Source organism: Pan troglodytes, chromosome 2, assembly GCF_028858775.2.
Source record: "Pan troglodytes isolate AG18354 chromosome 2, NHGRI_mPanTro3-v2.0_pri, whole genome shotgun sequence".
NCBI lineage: Eukaryota > Metazoa > Chordata > Mammalia > Primates > Hominidae > Pan > Pan troglodytes.
In genome coordinates, this window is record NC_086015.1 from 32,140,933 (window position 1) to 32,158,568 (window position 17,636).

General features: G+C 34.8%; 1 long non-coding RNA gene across 2 annotated transcripts in view; it reads right to left on the reverse strand.

The window, feature by feature from the left end:
• The window catches only part of LOC129143605 (uncharacterized), a 115,212-nt gene that overhangs the window by 73,488 nt on the left and 24,088 nt on the right, over nucleotides 1-17,636 (reverse strand). The window contains exon 2 of one of the 2 annotated variants that reach the window (XR_010155542.1): nucleotides 11,505-11,583. The exons of the other annotated variant lie outside the window; for it this stretch is intronic. This is a non-coding gene — a long non-coding RNA (uncharacterized LOC129143605). The remainder of the gene's footprint in view (nucleotides 1-11,504; nucleotides 11,584-17,636) is intronic. 2 annotated transcript variants of the gene reach the window in all.

Sequence of the window (17,636 nt, forward strand, 5' to 3'; positions counted from 1 at the left end):
TCCCTGTAGCTATTATTGTTTTTGATAAATTTATCTTTTGGGCCTCACACTAGAGTTATGAGTGGACTGCCACACCACAATTACAAAATTAGAGTTCTGGGTTTCTCTGTTGTACTTCATTATATCAGTGGGTTTTATACTTTCAATTTTTTTTGCATGTTAGTATTTTATGGGTATTTTTCTAATGACATCAATGCTGAATTATACCAAACATTTAAAGAACTATTCCAAATCTGCTCAAACTCTTCAAAAAATCTAAGAGGAGATAATACTTCTAAATACATTCTGCAATGCTAGCATTATCCTTGATAATAAAACCAAACAAAGACACAACAACAACAGAAAAACTACAGGCCAATAACACTAACGCACATACATGCAAGAAAGCCAAATTCAGCAACACATTAAAAAGATCATTCACCATGATTGAGTGGGATTCATCCCAAGAATGCAGGGATGGTTCAACATATTGTATCAAATCAACAAACATGATACATCACATTAACAGAAGTGAAAAAAGAACTATGTGATTATTTTAATACATGCTTTAAAATCAATAAAATTGTACATCTCTTTATAATAAAAACCCTCACTAAACTGGGTATAAAAGAAATATACCTCTAAAAATTAAAGGCCATATTTGACAAACTGACAGCTAAGATCACACAAAATTAGGAAAAATTGTATACTTTTCTTCTAAGATCTGGAACAAGACAAAAGAAGGCCACGTTTATCACTTGTATTCAATGTAGTACTGGAAGTCCTGGCAAGAGCGATTGGGCCAAGTAAAGAAACAAAGGACATCCAGGTTAGAAAAAAAAGAAGTTAAATTAGCCTTGTTTTCAGATGCCATTATCTTATACTTAGAAAAATCTAAAGACCACCAAAAAAATGTCAGAACTGATTAAAAAGTTCAGTAAAGTTGCAGGATACAAAATCAACATACAAAAATCAGTAGCATTTATCTACACCAACAGTGAACAATCTGAAAAAGGAATCAGGAAAGCAATTCCATTTGCAATGGCTTCAAAAAATATAAAATACCGAAAAATATATTTAACCAAAGAAGTGAAAGTTCTATAGAAGAAAAGCTATGAAATGATTAAAGAAATTAAAGAGGATACAAAAAATTGGACAGATAGTCAATGTTCATGGATTGGAAAAAGCAATATTCTTAAAATGGCGATAATTTCCAAAGCAATTTACAGATTCAATGCAATCCCTATCAAAATACGAATGACATTCTTCACAGAAGTAGAAAAAAACAATTCCAAAATGTATATGGAACCAAAAAAGATCCTAAATAGTCAAAGCAATCCGGAGAAAAAAGAACAAAGCTGATAGCATCATACTATTTGATATAGTTTGGAAATCACTACAATGCCGCCATGTGAAGAAGGACATGTTTTCTTCCCCTTCTGCCATGATTGTAAATTTCCTGTGGTCTCCCCAGCTCTGCAGAACTGTGAACAACTAAACCTCTTTCCTGTATAAATTACCCAGTCTCAGGTATGTCTTTATTAGCAGCATGAGAATGGGCTAACATAGTAATCAACCTAAGTGTTCATCAACAAATGAATAAATAAAGAAAATGTGGTATATATACACAATGAAACATTATTTAGCCATAAAAAAGAATGAAATCCTGTTATGTGCAGCAACATGGATGGAATTGGAATTATGCTAAGTGAAATAAGCCAAGTGGTGGAAGACAAATATCACTTGTTCTCACTCATACGTAGGAGCTAAAAAAGTGATTTTCATGAAGATAGAGGTATATTAAAAGAAAATCAGGCAGAAATTCTGGAACTGAAGAATTCATTGAGGGAAATACATTCAAAACCTTCAACAGTAGACTAGACCAAGCAGAATAAATCATTTCAGAACTTGAAGAAAGGTATTTTGAAATAATCCAGTCAGACAAAAATAATTTTAAAGAATAAAAAAGAATGAACAAAGCTTTTAAGGCATTTGGAACAATATAAAGTGACTGAATTTATGAATTATTAGTGTTCTAGAAAGGAAAGAGAGATAAAAATGTTTAGAAAACCTATTTAACGAAATAGTAGATGAATACTTCCCAAGCCCAGCAAGAGATTTAGACATCCAGATAAGTAGGCTCAGCGATTCCCATGCAGAAACAATGAAATAAGGACTTCACCACAGGACATCAGAGTGACATAAGACTGTCTAAAGGCAAAGGGGAAATAGTGAATTTTAGAAACAGCAAGAGAAAAGTGTCTGGTCATCTGTAAAGGAAATCTCATCAGACTAACAGTGAACTTCTCAGCATAACCTCACAGGCCAGAAGAGAATGGGATGATATATTCAACATGCTAAAGAAGAAAAAAATAACTGGCAGTCAATAATTTTATATGCAGCAAGATTAGCATTTGTAAATGCAGGAGAAATAAAGAGTTTTCCAGACAAGCAAATCATGTGGGAATTTTCATGACTAGACTAGATCTACAAGAACTACTGGGAGTCCTAATCTTGGAAATGAATAGACTTGCTATGATAAAAAAAAAAAAACAAGAAAATATAAAACTCATTAGTAAAGCAATCACACAAAGGAGGAAGAGAAAGGAATCCAATGATACCACTACAGAATTCTAACCACAATGACAAACACTAAGAGAAAAAGAAAGAAAGAATTTATAAAACAACTAGAAAATAATGGCAATATGACAAGAACAAAAGTTCATATATCAATAATAACTTTGAATGTAAATGAATTAAACACTCCACTTATAAGAAATAGATTGGCTGAATGGATTTTTTTTAAAAGATCCAACTATATACTGCTTACAAGAAACTCACTTTACATGTAAAGACACATAAAGACTCAAATTAAAGAGTTGGAAAAAGATATTGCATGTAAACATAAACCAGAAGCAAGTAGGAATAGTTATACTTACATCAGATAAAACAGACTTTAAGTCACAAATGATAAATAAATAAAATTTTAAAAAAGACAAAGTAGATATTATTTAGTGGTGCAGTTATCAATTCAGCAAGAGCATATAACAATTCTAAATTTCTATGCAGTCAACACTGGAGCATCCAGGTTCATAAAGCAAATATTACTAGACCTAAAGAGAAGGACACACCACAACACAATAATTGTGGGGGACTTCAACACCCAATTCATAGCACTAGATAGATCACCTAGAAAAAAACAACAACAAAGAAACATTGGACTTAAACTGGACTTTAGACCAACTGGAACTTACAGACATTGACAGAACATTCTAACTAACAACTGCAGAATGTACATTCTTTTTATCAGCAGATGGAACATTCTCCAAGATAGATCATATGTTAGCTCACAAAACAAGTCCCATTAAATTTTTATAAATGAAAATCATATCAAGTATCTTCTCAGACCACAGTGGAATAAAACTAAAAAATAATACCAAAGGGACCTTCAGAAATTATAGATACATGGAACTCAAACAACATGTTCCTGAATGACCCTTCAGTCAATACAGAAACTAAGAAATAAGAAAAAATTTTGAAACAAATCAAAATGGAGACACAACATACCAAAACCTGTGGGATACAGTAAACAGTGCTAAGAGGTAGATTTATAGCATGAAATGCCTACCCCCAACAAGTAGAAAGTTTACTAATTAACAATCTAATTATGCACCTCAAGGAACCAGAAAAGCAAGAAGAACTCAAACCCCAAATAAGCAGAAGAAAAAAAATAGCAAAGATCAGAGCAGAACTAAATAAAATAGAGACTAAGAAAACAAAACAAAGATTCAACAAGACAATAAGTTGGTTCTTAAAAAAGATAAATAAAATTGATAAACTGCTAGCTAGACTAACCAAGAAAAGAAAAAAATAAACAAACTCAAAAATGAAAAAGGACACATTACAACTGATACCATAGAAATACAAAAAAAAGATAATCAGAGACTTATGAATAACTATATGCTCACGAACCAGAAAATCTAGAGGAAGTGGATAAATTCCTGGAAACATACAACCTCCCACAATTGAACCAGGAAGAAATGGAAAACCTGAACAGACCAATAATGATTTCGTCAGTAATTTTAAAATCTCCCAACAAAGAGAAATCCAGGACCAGATAGATTCATATTCATGCTAAATTCTACCAAATGTACAAAGAACTAATATCAGTCCTCCTGAAAGTATTCCAAGAGTTGAGGAGGAGGGAATTCCCTCTAATTCATTCTACAAGCCCAGTATCATCCTGATACCAAAACCAGACAAGGACAAAACAAAAAGATAATATCCTTGATGAATATAGAAACACAAATCTTCAACAAATTACCAAAGTGAATCCAACATTACATCAAAAAGATAATGTACCATTATCAAGTGGGGCTTATACCAATAATTCAAGGATAGGTCAACATACATGAATTAATAAGTGTGATAAATCACATTAACAGAATTGAGGACAAAAACCATATGATCATCCTAACAATACAGAAAAACATTTGATAAAATTCAACATCCTTTTCAACAACTGGGAAAAAAAAATCCAGCAATGCTTTATGATAAAACCCTCAACTGGACATAGAAGAAACATACTTCAAAATAATAAAGATAATTTATGGGCCAGGTGCGGTGGCTCACTCCTATAATCCCAGCACTTTGGGGGGCCGAGGTGGGCAGATCAGCAGGTCAGGATATCAAGACCAGCCTGGCCAAGACGCTGAAACCCTGTCTGTACTAAAAATACAAAAAAATTAGCTGGGCATGGCAGCACGTGCCTGTAGTCCTAGCTGCTCCGGAGGCTGAGGCAGGAGAATCGCTTGAACCCTGGAGGCGGAGGTTGCAGTGAGTCAAGATCGCACCACTGCACTCTAGCGTGGGCGACAGAGCGAGACTCTGTCTCAAAAATAATAATAATAATAATAAATAAAGGTAATTTACGAAAAACCCAAAGGTAACATCATACTGAATGGGGAAAACTGAAAGCATTTCTTCTAAGAACTGGAATAAGACAAAGATTCCCACTTTCACCATTTCTATTAACATAATACTGGAAATCGTAGCTAGAGCAATCAGGCAAAAGAAAAAGTAAAATACATTAAATTTAGAAAAGAAGAAGTCAAATTATCCCTGTTTGCTGATGATATGATCTTGTTTACAAAAACCTAAAGACTACATTGAAAAATTCTTAGATTTGATAAATGAATAAATAAAGTTGCAGGATACAATATCAATGTGCACAAACCATAGCATTTCTAAACATCAATAATGATCTAGCTGATAAAGAAATCAGGAAGGCAATCCCATTTACAAGAGCTACAAAAATATAAAGTACCTAGGAATAAATGTAACCAAGGCAGAAAAAAACCTCTACAAGGAAAACTACAAAACATTTTTAATATAACACGAATGGAAAAATGCTGCATGCTCATGGATAGAAAGAATTAATATTGTTAAAATGATCATGCTGCTCAAAACAATGTACAGACTTAATGTAATCCCTATCAAAATACCAACTTCATATTTCACAGAATTAGAAAAAAATCCTAAAATTCATATGGAACCAAAATTAGCTCAAATAGCCAAAGCAATCCAGAGCCAAAAGAACAAAACTGGAGGTATCACACTACCTCACTTCAGAATACATTACAAAGCTATGGTAACCAAACAACATAGTACTGGTAAAACAAACAAAACAGACACATAGATCAATGGAACAGAATAGAGAACCCAGAAACAAAGCCACATATTTACAGCCAACTAATCTTCAATGAAGCCAACAAGAATATACATTGGAAGAAGTCAGTAAACAGTGCCAGGAAAATTGGATATTCATATGCAGAAGAAAGAAACTGGATCCATACCTCTCACTATATACAAATATCAACTCAAGATGGATTAAAGACTTAAATGAAGACCTGAAACTAAACAAATACTAGAAGAAAACCTAGAAAAAACTCTTCTGTACATTTGTTGAGATGAAGAATTTATGACTAAGACCTCAAAAGCACAGGCAACAGAAATAACAATAGACGAATGGGACTTAAACTAAAAACCTCTGCACAGCAAAAGAACCAATGGAGTAAAGAGACAACATGTTGAGTGGGAGAAAATATTTGCAAACTTTGCATCCAGTAGGGACAAATATCCAGAATATACAAGGAACTCAAAAAACTCAACAACAAGAGCAAAACCCCCACAACTATTCCCATTAAAAAGTGAGCAAAGGGCATGATAGACGTTTTTCAAAAGAAGATATACAAATAACCAACAAGTATTTGAAAACTACTTATCATCCCTAATCATCAGAGAAATGCAAATGAAAACCACAATGAGATATCATCTTACTCCAATCAGAATGGCTATTATTAAAAAGACAAAAATAACAGGTGTTGGTGAGGATGTGTAGAAAAGGAAACTCTTATACAGTATTGGTAAGAATGTAAAATATATACATTTAATATATGTATATATGTGTATATATATGTATATGTGTATATATATATACATACAATGGAATACTATTCAGCCATTAAAGTAATGAAATCATGTCTTTTGCAGCCACATGGATGGAACTGGTGGTTGTTACACGAAGTGAAATAAGCCAGACACAAAAAGACAACTATTGCATGTTCTCATCCGTGTTTGCTCAAAAACGTATTCACATGGATGTAGAGAGTGGAATGACAGATAATGGAGACTTAGAAGCGTGAGGAGGGTGGAAGAGGGGAGGATGATGAGAAATTGCTTAATGGGTACAGAATACATTATTCAGGTGATTAATACCCTAAAAGCCCTGACTTGACCACTACTCAATCTGTGCATGTAACAAAACCGCACACGCATCCTATAAATTTGTATAAATAGGAAATAAAAGCCACAATCATTCACTTACATATTGTTTATAGCTGCTTTTGCACTACAATGACAGAATTTTTTTGTTTGTTTGTTTTGTTTTTTTTTTTTTGAGACGGAGTCTCGCTCTGTCGCCCAGGCTGGAGTGCAGTGGCGCGATCTCGGCTCATTGCAAGCTCCGCCTCCCGGGTTCACGACATTCTCCTGCCTCAGCCTCCAGAGTAGCTGGGACTACAGGCGCCCGCCACCACGCCCGGGTAATTTTTTGCATTTTTCAGTAGAGATGGGGTTTCACTGTGTTAGCCAGGATGGTCTAGATCTCCTGACCTCGCGATCTGGCTACTTTGGCCTTCCAAAGTGCTGGGATTACAGGCGTGAGCGACCACGCCCAGCCACAATGACAGAATTGAGTAGTTACAACAGAGACCTTGTTGCTCAAGCAGCCTAAAATGTTTACTCCCTGTTCCTTTAGAGAAAAACCTGTGGTATAAAAAAATTAGTTTTTGAAAGATGATGCTGAAAGGAATTGTGACTCAGTCCCTACCAGGGAGAAAGACATTTCAAGGTAATACAGTTTTAGCTATATACAGATCTCAATGAACTCTTTCCAATGTCTAGTAAACTCCTCAATAAGAAGGAAAAAAATTAAGATGTAATGTTATAAGGAAAAGATATATGCCTAAAGGAAAATAGTTCATTGTTAGAAAAACAGCAATAACAACAGAGATGCTGTTTCCAGTTTGAGAGAACTTGTGAAGTATTTCCAATAATTTTCCAAGGAAATTATTCCAAACCCACATTATTGTCAAGTGTGCTGCCCTGAATTATCGGAGAGTTTGCTTTTGATGTTAACCTAGCGGTTTTTTTGGTGATTTGGTGGACGATTCTCAGAATCACAATTATATTAGGAAACCAAGGAATAGAAAAAAGTAGTGAGCAGAGAATGAAAAGTGTAGAGGGGGCACACAGCTGGTTGTCCTTGGGCAAATGAGTTCACCAACAACTCTGAGGCTTCATTACTGCACATGTGAGATGGGAGATAACATTACGTAAAAGCTTAAAGAAGAAAATGTATGGGAAAGTGTCTGGCATAATTAAATAAATATATCTGGCTAGACTAAGTGGAACACTACAATTGATAATGAATGGTTTTGTAATAATCATGGATAGTGACAGAGTAAACTCTCCATAAATAATAGTGTTTATTTTTACAGTAAGAATACGCATAAATGTCCATACAGGGTTGCTTTTCCTCAACCAGCCATAGAAGCAAAAGTATTGTACTGTTTCTTATATGATGTGGGTAGTAACCGAGCATTGTCTCACAGACATGACAACTTGCCATTTTTTAGTACTAATTACCATGATATCCTCTCTGTGAAACTGTACTATCGCTTCTGTCTAAATGATTAATTTTATGAATCCTCCTACTCCCCAATAACCTGGAATTAGTGTTACATTGTCCCCCGATCTCCAAAGTCACGTAAGAAAATACTGACCATGTGAAATTAAATAAACAAGTAGTATTACCTAGTTCACAGTCTTTCCTGCTCTTCCTTTAAGATAATCTCTGTTCTGTTTGACAATGACTCCTCTAGAAGACCAAGGAATTGCACTTAAATGGCATTTTTCTTTGCCCTTCTACAGGGAGCAAGATTTCATTGGTTCATTGATGGTGCACAATGTGCCAGAAAGTCTTCTAAGTTTAAGTGCACAATACTGAATGTTCATATTTCTTTTTTCTTTTTCTCTTTTTTTTTTTTTTTTTGAGAGGGAGTCTTGCTCTGTCACCCAGGCTGGAGTGCAGTGGCATGATCTTGGCTCGCTGCAACCTCCGCCTCCCAGGTTTAAGCAATTCTCCTGCCTCAGCCTCCCTAGTAGCTGGGATTACAGGCACATGCCACCACACCTGGCTAATTTTTTTGTGTTTTTGGTAAAGATGGGGTTTCACCGTGTTAGCCAGGATGGTCTCAATCTCCTGAACCTCGTGATCTGCCCGCCTTGGCCTCCCAAAGTGCTGAGATTACAGGCATGAGCCACCATGCCTGGCCAAATATTCATTTTTCTTAAGGTAATGCAAGCTGCTGTAATGAATAAAATTCCAGATCTCACTGGTTTAAACAAACAAACATGTATTTCAAACAAATGTGTATTTCTGGCTTCTGTAAAGTCTAATACACGGGAAGGAGAAGGGGGCACTCTGCTCCACACGCTAATTCAGGGATCAGGATGATAGAGGCCTTGCCAACTTCTATACATACATTCCAAAAAGGTCCTAAGCTTTGACATTCAGCTAGCAGATTAAAGATAAGATAGCAAGAAGGATGGTCCAGAGATATTATAGGACAGGTCTGGAAAGGGGTGTACCCTACTTCCATCCACTTTCCACTGGCCAGAGTTTAGTCATGTGGCTCCACTAAGATTCAGAACATGCTGAAAAATGGTGTATAGGGCTGGAAACTCCTTTCCTGCAACAATTCTATGCTGTTAAAGGGCAATATGAACTTTTGCCAAGGGCTGACCATACTGCAACCTTCCCTATAAATGTGAGGCACTATTAACAGTGACATGCATAAATATGTACATGGGATCTGAGTTCTGAAAAAAGCAAGCTTGTCAAAGAAATGCAGAAGTTCACATTTTCTATCACAAAAAGGCTCACTGAGAAATTTTAGTATGCTGTATCAAAGCTTCTGAATGCAACCCATAGGTGATTTCACACCAAAAGCAGAAGAGGACAGGTAGGCATAAAACAAAGGTTAATATGGGTTTTTCTTTTTTTTAGTGTAACTTTATTTTACCACTTTTATTAGATCATTTGGTTGTTTTCTCAAAATTTTTCCTTCTTGGATTTATTACTATAAACTCAGAGGATGCTTGAATGAATAAATAAATAAATCTCTGTTGGAGATATGCTTGATGAGCATCTGTCACGGTGTTTAATTATATATTAAGAGTAACCCAAAAAAAGTCTTAATGGCTCTTTCAATTTTGAACTGTTCATCATGAAATTGTGTTGATCGTGTGTTGTTGTACTATGAAGTTTTTGTCAGGAAAAAAAAAAGAAGTTTCTGATATCACAGGAATTCTGGGTCCTAATTAAGCAATCAGATTCAACAAAGTGTATATTAATGTAAGATCACATACCTCAGGGGCATTGAAAAGCTGAAGGCTGTTCTCTGAAAGTCATTTACAATTTGTAGTGTCACAATATCGCTGTAAAGTGTCCTAAATTGTAACTGAAAGTATCTCCAGAGGTAAGCAGAGGGAGAATATTTTAATCCTGTCACTGTAGGTCACTCAGTCTGAAAGACATTTACTTCTTGATCCATATATAATTTTATTGTGTAATAGTTCTGTCTGCTTTTACCTAACAATGTAAGTATGTAATTATTTATTGATGTCCCTTTTACATTACATTATGCCAGGTAATGTTATTTGTCAGCTATAATGATGAAATACAAAAAGATATAATATTTAGAAAAGAACACATTTACTGACAGACGGTATGTTTCAACAGGAGCAATAATGTTCCTTCAGGGTCTTCAGAAATATGTGAGGGCATATTTGGTTGTCCCAATTATTGGAAGACACTACCTAGTGGGCAGTGTCCAGGAATGTGAGACATCCTGCAATGTGCAGAACACTTCTATGGAATGCAGAATTGTCCAGGAGTTCACATAGCTTTAGCATCCCTCCAGACATCCATGAAGATGACGTACCTTCATTACATAAGCTTAGAAGCTAACTTTGTTTTATATATTAACACAAAGTCTACCTTTGCACAATTTAAAGTTTTTTATTTATTTCTTTATTTTATTTATTTATTTATGATGGAGGCAGGGTCTCCCTGTGGTGCCCAGGCTGACCTCAAACTCCTAGTTTCCAGTGATCCTCCCGTCTTGGCCTCCCAAAGTGCTGGGGTTACAGGCATGAGTCACCGCACCTGACCTATGTTTGCACAATTTTTAGATTCACAGACCTTTCCAGAAATGTAACTACCCTGTAAACTGATAGAAGATTTTTGTTTTGTGCAGAACTTTACAAAGAAATATTTATTTCAAAATACCATATATATCATTTCAACAAATTATGTTTCTAACTGCAATGCTGGTTATGGTATTTGAATCATCAGTACTGGACAGTCAGCATTGTTAGCTCTACCATTTGTGTGGACTCTAATTTTAAGTAAACATGTGACTACATTTTTGTTTTCTTATACAGTCTATCCCTGAACTTTCATAATTCTTTTATTATATACTACTATCCTTTTATTTTCTTTTATCATTTATTTGTGGGTAGGGTTTTATAGTTTTGGGGTTTTTTAACATACAAATATCAGAAGACTTAAAAATCTTTGTGGCACTGAATCTGAGAGAATTGAGAACCACTGTTTAGGACAGTGTAGGTTTTCAGGATTGCAATGAAATCATAATTATAATAATAGCTGCAATTTATTGATTGTTGACTATGTACCAAGCACTGTGCTGATCAGTTAACCACTCTGGAAAAGATTGATTATTGACTGAGGGAATAACCAAAAGCAAGTAATAACTGTAAGTCTGAACTATCATTGCTTTCAGTGCAGCAAAACTATTATAGTCTCCTAATTTCAGGAGATGAGAAAGACCCTAAAAAGTACTACTCAAACTTACTTGTGTACTGCTGAACACACTCACCTGGGGATCTTATTAAAATGTAGATTCTGATTCAGTAGGTGGCTGCTGGTCTACAAATCACTTTCTAAGAAGCAAAGATCTAAAAATAAGTTTCAAATATTAATGCATCCCAGGTGTACAAAATTGTTAATATTAATATAATTAAAGGAATTTTTAAAATGCAAATTAAAAAGGACATGCAACTCTTTCAACTTTTTCATAAATGAACATTTGCATTACTATGAGGTAAAAAATAAGAAAATACACTAGAACAAATCAGAGTAGTGAACATAACATAGAACTTGTATATATAATGAGGGACTCTCACCAAAACCCCAAAACATAAGCCCCCAATTTAGCATATATTTAACATAGAAAAATATAAAAATTAGGCGAATACAATATATACTAGCATATATATAAAAATCATAAAATATGTCAATTGATCTAATATAAATATATTAAATATTATTTATTAGATTAAAACATATTAAAATAAGCAATTAGCCATAATTTTGCTCCCAGTATGCTAGCTAAAATATAGATACATATCTACTAACCTAAAGCCAGTTAAGCTGTGGAAAAATGTGTACATTGGAATTTCTGGTTGCAATATAAACAAATGTGAATATTTTGTTAGGATAATCTCCCAACTATTATTAAAAACCATTAAAAAGTTAATACTCTATGACTAAAAATTATTTTTATACTAAGCTACTTACAGTATCCAATAATTTACTCTGAGAAAATAATTCACAAGAGAAAAACATGTCTAGCACCATAGATTAACAAATATTAATTGAGTACCTACTGTAGTCTATGCTTGAGGCATTGTTGTAGGTACCTGGGGTACACTGGTGAATGAAAAAGGTGAAGGTCTCTGCCTAGCCAGGGGAACCAGGCAATAAATGAAAAATGTAACAAGGAAATTTTATTATAATATGTTAGAATGTGATCAGTGCTGTAGAAGAAAAAGAAAGCAGAGGAGGTTAAGAAGGATCAGACTTTAAGATGAGGGTATAGTCAGGCATGGTGGTGCATGCCTGTACTCCCAGCTACACAGGAGGCTGAGGCAGGAGGATCACTTGAGCCCAGGAGTTGGAGGCTGCAGTGAGCTATGATTGAGCCAACTCACTCTGGGCAACAGAGTGAGACCCTGTCTCTATAAAAAAAGGAAGAAGAAAAGAAGATAAAGGGCTAGGGTGAGGCGGGCAGGGATTATCTCAGGTTTTTAAGCTGCATGCAACATAGAACCCTTGTAGGGTCCTGAGCAGAGGAGGAACAACAATAGTTATAATATTGCAAAAATAAAAACAACTGACAATGTGTGTTAAAATAAATGACACTGTTCAAACACAGAAGAAGAGTTTAAGACTTTGAAGATAATAGACTCCATGGAAAAATACAAAGTATTTACAATAAAATAAAAAATAAAAGCACTATTTCTAGATTGAAATCATGGGACATGGAAAAGATAAAATAAAATTGAATATAATCTTTGATTATCACCATATTGAAGTAAGAGATAAGATAGTAAAAAACAGGAGTAAGTGAATTTTTTTACATACATATAGTATAGGTGTTTTTACCTGACCAAGTGGCAAAATAAAGAAAAAAAGAAAAGAAAAGGAAAAGAAAATCTCTACATCAACCAAGTAAGTCCTCAAACTAGTAGCACTGTACGTGTGACAGCATTAACATCAAAGTCACCATGACACACATTCCTATGGTCTTCTTTCCATACACTAAAAGTAGATACACTCAGGCCAAATATACAACAAAATTAAATCTTTCTTAAGGTCTGCAGAGTTCTTCCCCCTTGGACTCTTTTTTCACCTTTATATTTTACAGTGATAGATATAAGTTTCTTTCTAACTAAAAATCTACGATTCTTTGGTACTTTTACAATTAATTTAGGTGCAAACCTCTGACCTCTATTGCTGTGGCACCTATGGCAAGGCTCAAAGCTATCAGGAGAGGCAGAAAGAAGAGCTACGGGTATACAGAATTAACAACAAACTTCAAGTATAGCTGCTTCTCCCAATTTAAAAGTAAAAATGCAACAGAAGTCTCCAAGGTCAAAATCTCCTCTGTTCTGCTCTTCTCCATGAACAACTTCTTTTTATACTCATGCAAAACCTTTGACCCCTAAGAAGCCTAACAGCCTTCATAATGATGTCTCAAAAATAACTCTTTATATGGTATCCAGTGCATAATAGATTCAGAGACATGAATAAAACATCTTAATTTTCAAGTATTTCTTTTTAAATTAATTTTTGAAAGAAAAATGTCTTGTAAAGAAAGAGGGTTTTTTTAAGGCATGCAGCTCTTGCATAGAAGGATATAGTTTTCATGGCCTGTCTTGTTAAAAATGTTCTAGTACCCATCTGATGCACACTTATTTATGGATTTTAGACTAAAAGCTCTTTTTTGCTGGTTTTCTTCACAAGCACTTATCTCGACATCCTCATTAGGTGTTTTTTTTTTTTTCTTTTCTTTTTTGTTGAGGCCTAGTCATGCCCTTGGTACTCTCTTTTGTTCCATGCTGCAAAAGGAATGGTTTTTAAAGGCTCCCTCTCCACCAGTCCCACCTTTTTTTTCTTTGTAATTAGCCTTATTTGAGGACCAGAAAAGCAAAAGACTGGAAAAAATACAAAAACTATTGAACAAAAGATAGGATGTTTTTTCCCCCAACCATATGCTGTACAGCTCATGTACAACCTGGGTCAGATGACTTGCATATATGCCTTTAAAATGAAAAGAGAAAGAAAAAAGAAAGGAAAGGCATTGACTTACACAGCAGCTGCATTGGTATAAACAGGCTCAGAGTAAATGTCACAATGAAAGGAGAATAATACATTTTATCTTTATTGCAAAAGTAATTCACTTTAAAACCAAAGAACATGATGAAACTAGGTGCCTGATGACAATACTTGCAGGTAGCCATTTGAAATATCTTAATATCAATTTGGTTTAATTAGAATGAGAGAAACAATTTTCTTTCTTCAAATGCAAATGCTTTTTTATTGGAGCAACACACAACTGAAATTGTTCAGCTCTTTCCTTTAAAATGGGTTCATTAGAATTGTTTTGATGCAGTGATGATTAATGAAACATTTTTTCTGCCTTCTCTTTCCTTAGTTTACTTACTAGTAAACAGCCTATGTCTAAGTAAAGGGCCAAGGGATTTATACTATCCTTGCCTCTAGAAACAAAATTCTAGCTTTCAAAATATTAAAATTTATAAATAATAACTGGACTTTTGGGCCTATAATAGAGTTGCTCACTTCAAAAAAATTTTTTTTGTACAAATATGGTTCTATGAAAATGATTATCAAAGGCAGCTTTAATGAGAGAAATGTTAGGAAAACTAAGGATTCTGGAAATACAGTTGTCAAGAAGCCAACCAGTCTTCTTCCCTCCTCTAATCCATGAAGAAAATACTTTATCAAAATATGGGCTTTGTTTGTTGTTTGTTTTCCATGCTGATTAGGCAAGCATGAGTCAATATCCAGAAGGAAACATAGGGCATACTCTAACTGGGTAATTTAAGGAGAGTTCAATACACAGACTATCTCCAAAGCTATGAAACAGGTTCAGGAAAACCAAAAAGGGGTAGTGTTGATATCAACTTCCATTCCTAGGCCTGAAGGGGAAAAAGAAAGAAACCACTATTGAATCTACAGAGGTAACTATGTGAAATAAATATGGCCTTTGAAAGAGACTTGTGGGCAACCCACAAGACTTGGCAATGCAGAAGGTAAAGGAACACATGCACCATCCATTCTCTCCTCCTGCCCTCTGATTTTCTGCAGATGTTTTACATTAGACAATCTCACCTGGGAACCAAAGAACAAGGAAAGCCATCCACGTAGATAAACGTTCCAGGCATCAAGCAGTTGGAGACAGAATCAGAAGCAAATTAACGTTATCCTTATTTTTTTTAAGTCATCAATAAGTACCTCTTTTTCTCTGCTTTTTATTATAGATACAGCCATCTATTCTCCTTAAGCTTTCTTTTCTTTTTACATCAAATCAGTTTAATTAAATTTTTTAGGAACAATTTTGAACAGTGAGCTTATATCCTCTTAATTATTTTAGCAATTCAAAGAGCTCAAGATACCTAAAAATGTTAATGCTTTCTTCTCACCCCTATTGGGTGTACACTGATTAATGGATATAGCCATTTCACTCAGCAAGTATTTATTGAGTACTTACCATATGCAAGGCACTATCCGAGAACCATGGGGTACCCAAAGGTAAATCAAGTAAGGATGCTATCACTAGCATATATCTCTGGTTTTCTCTTTCCTGCATCCCCCTTTTTTTTTTTCTGCCACCCATGATCAGACACAGGGTTGGGCACATGATTTAGGCCTGACAATCAGTATGCCCCTTCCTCCTGACCAAAGTGATAAGCCAAGACAGGCAAATTGCCTAAGTTAGATCACTACAGTTTATTTGGAACTTTCCTGCCATATTTATCAAGAAAGAGGTACTCTTTCAAATGGAATTGTTCAGTGAAAAACATGCAGTCAAACTGAGATAAAGAGCTGAAAAGGAGACAGAGACTAAGACTCCAGCCCAGCTATTCCTGGCCCCCATTCAACTTCTCAGTGTTCTGAGACAGTAAATTATCTTGTTTGGGATATTATGTTAGTCAAATCTTGTCTGGTTACAAGGGATAAAATCATAAGCTATGATTTTATCCGTTGTAACCAGACAAGATTTGACTAACATATTATCCTCAAGAAGTTTATATGTAATAGATAAGATATGTGTGTATGCAAAACACAAAATATAGTTATAAATGGATTTTTTAAAAGATAGAGTTCAACCATTTGATTCAGCACTCCCACAACTGGGCATCTACCCAGAGGAAAAGAAGTCATTATACGAAAAAGATTCTTGCACACACATGTTTATAGCAGCACAATTCATGATTGCAAAAACATGGAACCAACCCAAATGCCCATCAATCAATGAGTGGATAAAGAAACTCTGAGAGGTACATATATATATGATGGAATACTACTGAGCCATAAAAAGGAATAAATTAATGACATTTGCAGCGATCTCAAAGAGATTGGGGACTATTATCCTAAGTGAAATAATTCAGGAATGGAAAACCAAACATTGTATGTTCTCACTTTTAAGTGGGAGCTAAGCTATGAGGATGCAAAGGCATAAGAATGACACAATGGACTTTGGGGACTCAGAGCGAAAGGGTGGGAAGGGGTGAGGGATAAAAGACTACAAATAGGGTGCAGTGTATACTGCTTGGATGATGGGTGCACCACAGTCTCACAAATCAGAACTAAAGAACTTACTCATGTAACCAAACACCACCTGTTCCCCAATAACCTATGGAAATAAAAAATTTTTTAAAAATAAAATAAAAGATAGAGTTCAAGGAGGCTAGGTTTACTTACAGAAGTAATTATCTGAACAGTCAAGGCAATTAAGATGTCATTTGAACTAAGACCTAAATCATAGATGAAATTATGGGCAAGTTGTTCATTGGGGGGAGGGGCACAGAAAGAGGTAGCAGATGTGGTATTTGTGTATTTGTATTTCACAAAGAAAGTGAGGTGAATAATACAGTGGGGAACATGTTACAATCTATTACTTGTGAGAACACAAACATTTAAACAATGTATATGACTCCAAGAATATATAGAACATTATTTAACAATGGTTGAATTTTGATAGTAGGACTGCATATAATTTTTTTTCTTTGTGCTTTTCTATTTTTCAGACTGCAGTTTGGAATAAGTAGAAAATAGAATTATTTATTACATGAAAAAATGCCAAAATCTATCAAAAAAGGGGAGGGGGTCACAATTAATGTTGAGTTTTAGAAATATTAATTCTTAAGCTCATTTAGTTTTGAATTGTTTAAAGACTGACGGTGCATTGGTCAACAACAGTTCTTAATTTCACGCCCACAAATTCAAGGGTAGAATTCACTCAGACCATTGCAGCTCTAGGCTTCATGCCACTTACTGTTTTTACAGGTTGCCTAAGATCAATGTATGTGTCAGGGAACTTGTTATCACACTTTTTTATCACTTTAGGAAACTAGATTTTTAGCACACAGTTTTATCAAGGAGAGCCCAAAACTCAAAGAACATAATGGCATGAACCTAACAA